Source organism: Monodelphis domestica, chromosome 2, assembly GCF_027887165.1.
Source record: "Monodelphis domestica isolate mMonDom1 chromosome 2, mMonDom1.pri, whole genome shotgun sequence".
NCBI lineage: Eukaryota > Metazoa > Chordata > Mammalia > Didelphimorphia > Didelphidae > Monodelphis > Monodelphis domestica.
The window spans coordinates 531414014-531420013 of NC_077228.1; the positions used below are offsets into that span (position 1 = coordinate 531414014).

The 6000-nt window shown below is 56.9% G+C and overlaps 1 protein-coding gene across 3 annotated transcripts in view; it reads right to left on the reverse strand.

The window, feature by feature from the left end:
• ARMC9 (armadillo repeat containing 9) overlaps positions 1-3033 on the reverse strand; it is a 106494-nt gene extending 103461 nt beyond the window's left edge. For 2 of the 3 annotated variants that reach the window (XM_056819950.1, XM_056819954.1), the window contains exon 1: positions 2881-3033. The gene's annotated coding sequence lies outside the window, so the exon portion shown is untranslated. Of the gene's footprint in view, positions 1-2244; positions 2708-2880 lie in introns of those variants that run through there. The other variant, XM_056819951.1, reaches the window with a different exon arrangement.
• Positions 3034-6000: the final 2967 nt, after the last annotated feature.

Genomic DNA, 6000 nt, shown 5'->3' on the forward strand with positions numbered 1-6000 from the left:
ACTCTGTACCAGCTTTCCATAGCACATGGAGAGTCAAAATCAACATATTATTCATCTAGGCAGATACAGCCATCCCTCCCTATATTGTGGTTCACTTATAGTGGCTTCATTGTAGTGCAGGTTTCTAAAAAATATATGTGGGTTGAGAGGCAGGCCAAGAGGTCAGAAGTCCTGGGTTCAGATCTGGCCTCAGACACGTCCCAGCCGTGTGACCCTGGGCAAGTCACTTGACCCTCACTGTCTAGCCCTTACTGCTCTTCTGCCTTGGCACCAACACACAGCATTGATTCTAAGACAGAAGGTCAGGGTTTTAGAGGTGGCGATAAATATATATGAATTCTGTATCACAGAGTTTTCACTATATCACAGGATTTTGAGGATAAATACCATACAGTACACAATGGAAATGCAGTACATGCAAGTTTGCCAGCATAAGATTGTACATGGCACACTAGTGGCTGAAAGGCAACCAACCACAGTGCTGTGTTCTGTAGCCTGGGGGCTGATTGGCTCAGTGTGGGAAAGGTTTATAGGAGCATGGGAAGGGTTTATAAAGCCTTAAATATATATAGAACATAAATATATATAAATAACAACATAAATACAACACCACTACTTTGTGGATTTTCACCTACCACTGGGGGGGGGGTCTCTGGAACGTAACTCCCAGGATAGGTGAGGGATCACTGTCCTCCCAAATCTCTCTCCTTCCCCTTCTCTTTCTCTCCCCCTTCTCTCCTTCCTTCCCTCCCTCCCTCCCTCGATCTCTCTCTCCCCACTTTCCCTCTGTCTCCCTCTTTCCTCGCCCATCTCCCTCTGTCCCCCCAGTTTATCTTGCTGTCTCTTCTGAGCTCTAACTCAAACTGCGTCCTTACAGCATCTCCCAAACCCAGATGGTCTCATCCTCCCCTCCTCATGTCCTTTTTCTGACTTCCCTGTTTCAGTCAGTGGCATCCCTTAGGGATCACATGTGCTCTCTACCTCAGTGGCCTCAGCACATGGAAATGAAGGGAACGCTGGAAGAGGCCCCTGGTAACCCAGCCCTGTGGTCACCCAGTCAGCCCCAAATGGAGAATTAACTCTATGGCTGCCACCCAGCTTTAGGGAATTCCTGCAGCTATTGAGGACAACTGCATTTGAACCTGCCATCTGGCGTTCTCTCTCTTTCTCCTTCTGGTTCTCCCTCCCCTCCTCACTCTCTCCATGTCAGTCTTCCCTCTGTCTCTCCCTCCTCTCTATATCCTCCTTTCTCCTTTGCCCCACAAGCTGAAGCGCCATTCCAGAACCCCAGTCAACATTAACCCCTTCCGCAGCCTGTCCATTCCAGCTTAATGGGCTCTCTCCAGCTTGGAATGTCCTTCCCTCTGCCCACCTGAAATGGCTCTTCCTCCATGAAGCCTTCCTGCCCTCCCCCCTCCCCCCATTACATAGGACCTTTGCCTTCCCCTGAGTACCGGGTCTTGTACCTTGTGATTCCAACCTTCAAAGATCTATGATTTCCTGGGAAAGTGAATTTCCCTACCAATCTATATCAGAGCTTATTATATATTAGGAAAGAGATTAAGAGAGGCTTTTAGGCCCAAAGGAGTGGTCACTTGCTCAGAGCCATCAAACTAGAGGTTCTGCACACTGTAGGTGCTTAATACATGTTTGTCAGCCAACTAGCACTTATTAAGCACTTACAATCCCCCAAAACAGCCCCCTACCTCTCACAGGAGAGACACCAGGCTAACAGCTGGGTCCATACAAGCTACAGAGGGCGCTCATCTAATGTGTGCCCACCTTCCTACTCCCCTGCCCTTGTTACCTTTCCCTTGGGCTGTCACAATAACCATAAGCTCCAGGTAAAGAAACCCAGCAAATCTGCCCAGCTCCGAATCCCAAACCTCCAGGATTCTCCAGAATTGCTGCCCGTTCTCACCAACTCCAGGCCCCCCATGTCACTGCTTTGGCTCCCTTCTCCAAGCAAGCAGCCCAAGTCCAGCCCTTCTTCAAGGCCCCTGTTCTCTGATTCAGGCTCTCCCACTCCCCAAATGGCAGGGGGCTCCCCATCCTAGGCACACTGGGTGGGCAACAGAGTTACTGGTTCAATGTTGCCCCTGGGGATGAGAGCCAGGGCAGGCTAGAGCTCTGTAGCCCTGCATCTTCCATCTGCTGAAGGAATGAATGAACCGATGGAGGCAGAAGGACAAATTCTGCCCCACCGTCTCTGGGGCATCCGTCAACCATAAAGGAAGAACCTACCAGGTCCGAGGGGCCACAAAGCAGCCCCTGCACTCCCCCAAATCCCCTTCAATGGATAGGGACAACGGCTCAAATGGGGACTCCGTGGGCACTGGGAAGCCTGGGACACTCTTTTCCAGATCAGGAAGGAGGTCAATTTCAGCTAGACAGTAGTGAAAATGACGAGGGGACCGCCCCCTTCCAAGATCTGGGACTCCATGTTAAGAAGCCCAGATCTAAAAGACCTCAAGACATCCCTTCCTCCAAGGGGGGAGGGGGCAGCTCCCCAGCAGGCCAGAGTGGAGGAGGAGCTGAGGTGAGGGAGGGGAGTTTTAGGAGTGGGGGAGGGGAGAGGGGTTGGGAGAAGATGTGGTATGAGGGGAGAGGGGAAGGGTCGGCTGGAAGGGAGAGGGTTCCCAAAGGAGAGAAGATGAGGCATAGGAAAAGGGAGGGGGCCTTGGGCGGGGTCCGCGGGACGAGGTTCCCTTGGGGGCGTGCCCAAGGAGGCAGCGTCGGGGGCGTGGCTTCCCTGCCCGCACCCCCGCGGGGCGTCTGGGAACCCACGAGGAGGCCACGCGGGGGACTCCCGAGACTGTGGCCGGAGGATAGCCCGGGCGGCGCCGCAAGGCCCTGGAGGACTGAGGGGAGGCCGCTTACCTGGCCTGCAGTGGTAGGGTGCGCGCTGGAGACGTCAGGACACCGGACGGATCACGGGGCGCTCCGTGCCCCGGCCAGGCCGCTCTGCCGTCACCTGGGCAACTGTAGCTGCAGCCAATACCGAGCGGCAGCGGAGTCACGTGGAAGGGCGGAGCCTCCAGCGAGGGGCGGGAGCGGGAGGGAGGAGAGCAGAGCAGGCTACCCCGCCCTGATACCCTGATAGGACGGCGATTAGCAAGGCCCCGCCCATCATCAGACCCCGCCTCTGCTCGGTAATTGACGCCTCCTACCTCATTGGAAGGGCGGGGAGAGGTTCTTGGGCGTCTGGATCTGGTGGCTGCGTGTTTACATACGGGGGAGGGGGAGGTCGGCCCCTTTCTAAAATACCCTTAATTGGCACTTTTTGTTTTGAGTCGCCCACATCCCCCTTCTCTTTGTCCGGGGTGCCCCTCCCTAGAAAAAAAAGGTTTTTCCAAAGGCCAGCCGCGCCTCTGGGTGAGCCTGTGTCCCTTGTGTCTGTGTTAGTGGAGGTGTGTGCTTGTCCACGTGTACAAGTCTTCGAGCTTACTTGTGTTTCTCGGGTGGGTGGGCGTTGTCCGCTGGGGGCCAGGGGAGGCTCTCCACTCCCTGTCCCCCTGCCGCCCAGGTATGCCAACCCCTCCTGCCCGGAAGAGCTGGCAGCTGCTCTCCGTGCCCTTTGGGGGTGAGGGGCAGGAGCGCCCATGCGCACCGCCCACCCCCAAACAAGCGCTGGCCCTCACTGTCGGCCTCCTGCTTCTCCGGCCTCCGGCTGCCCTCAGCTCCCCGGGGGGCACTCCTTGCCTGGTATCCTGGAGCCAGCCTCTGGCCCTTGGCCTCCTCTCCAGGCCCCTTCCAGCGCTGGAAGTCTGTGAAGAAACAACTCAGAGGCGACCAGACTTGGCCCTCGCAGACTTCAGGCTGGATCCCCCGCTTTGTGGGTGCTGTTGCGCACTAAGGCCAGCCTCAAAGCTGAGTGACTGGCTCAGTCCCTTCCTCGTGAGCCCCCAGAGGCCCATTCTCTGGGCTGCTTTTAAGAGCATCAACTCCGGGAGCAGAAAATGAAGCCAGTGACATTAAAACAGTTTTCAGTTTTCTTTGTTAGTCCCCAGGACATTGCCTCGAGAGAGGAAGGGAAGAGGGAGGAGGACAGGCATTTATAAGGCACCTGCTGTATGCTGGGCTGGGCAGGGAGCGCTTTTACAGTTTGGAGCTCCTTCAGTCCTCAGCAAACCCTGGGAAGTAGCTGCTGTTATGGCTGCCCTTTGATAGAGGCTCCGGTCAGGGAGAGACACCCCCCCCCCCCTGGGCTGACACCGCTCCCCACTTCCCCAGGCCCTGAGGACCCTAAGGGTGGTCACAGCCCTCCTCACCCAGGAGAGGGAGGCCGTGAAGACCTGCTGGGGCAGGGGGAGCACTTTTCTGGGGCAACAACACAAGCCAAGCCACCAGAAGACCCAAGCTGTTGGCGTCCTGTGACTCCGGCCTGGACGCAGCCTCTCTGACCGCCCGCTTTCTCGTGGGTCAGGTGGCAGTAATGAGATTCTCCTTCCCAGGCTGACGGTGTGCCATAGAAGCGTCCGCTCTCACCCTTGGATCAGGGCCAGAGCCGGAGGGCAGACCCTCTGTCCAAGCTGTGTGTTTCCCTGGCGAAGGAGCCGAAGGCCCAGCCTCGGAGATGACCGTCACTGCTCTCCCTGCAGCGGTGACATCGTGGGCGGCCATCACTCGCAGAAGTCACTTGGGTAAGAGGAACCCAGGGGAGCCCCTGCCCAGCCCTTCACTGTCCACAAGGAAACGGAGACCCAAACAGGTGAAGGGGACTTGCCTGAGGTCAGCCAGGGGGTAAATGGCAGGGCCAGGATTGGAACCCAAGCCCTCTGGCTCCATCTATGTCTTCAGAGGACTTTCCTGAACGTTCTTGCAAGAACTCTGGGAAGGAGTGTTCCAGGCAGCTCATCTGGGCAGCAGCTGGGAAAGAATGACTCCTTCAGGGTGGGAGGCCCAGGATGAGGCAGCTCCCTCCTCCCTACAAGCCCCCCAAATCCAGGCACCCTTTCCCCTCTTCCCCTCGTCCCCACTCCACTGTCGTTCAGTTCTTTCAGTTGTGTCTGACTCTTCATGACCCTGTTTGGGGTTTTCTTGGCAGAGATCCTGGAGGGGGTTGGCTATTGCCTTCTCTGGCTCATTTTACAAATGAGGAAACTGAGGCAAACAGGGAGGAAGTGACTTGCCCAGGGTCACACAGCTCAGGTCTTCCTCCAGGCCTAGTGCTCTATCCGCTGTACACCCTTCCCCACCTTCTTCGCTGATCTCAGAGGCTAGAGGTCTGACAGACTGTGAGAGTCACTGGGGAGGGGGCGGCCTGGAGACAGAAGTTCCTGGGTTCAAATGTGACCTCAGGCACTTCCTGGCTGGGTGACCCTGGACAAGTCACTTCACCCCCATTGCCCAGCCCTGACCACTCATCTCCCTTGGAACCAACATGCGCTACTGATTCTAAGACTTAGGGAAGGGCTTAAAAAGGAGAGTCATTGACTCCTGCCCCCCATTTTACAGGCCTGGGGAGGGGGGGATGGGACTGGCCCAAGAGCACAAAGGTAGCAAGTGGTAGGGGTGAGATTTGAACCCCAGACCTTGGACTCCAGCCTGCACGGGCTGCCTTCCTTCCAGAGAGGAGCGTGCAGCCCAGGCATCCTCCCCCACACTCTGCCTAGCAGCTCCCTGGAGGCCTGGTTCTTCTCAGCACCCTGCAGTCAAACATCCCAGCGTCAGCAATAAATCAGGGAGCAGACTGGGGAGGGGAGGCGGGAGGGCCGGCCGGGGAGCTTTAAAGGGACAGAGAAAGGACAGGGACCCCGGGGCCCCGAGAGAGGAGGGGGCTGCCGGCTGCCATGAAACCATGCTCTCTTATGGGGAGGGGGTCCCCCAACATTTCGCCAGGATCTTTGGGCTCCCCTCCCCTCCCCTGCACTGACTTCCCTGGCTTTGGGCTGTTTCTGCCAACACTTGGCCCTAGGCTGGACGCCCCCAAACTCCCACAAAACCTGCAGTTCTGTTTACCTTCCCAGGTGCCTCCCAGGTGGCACCAAAGGTCTAGGA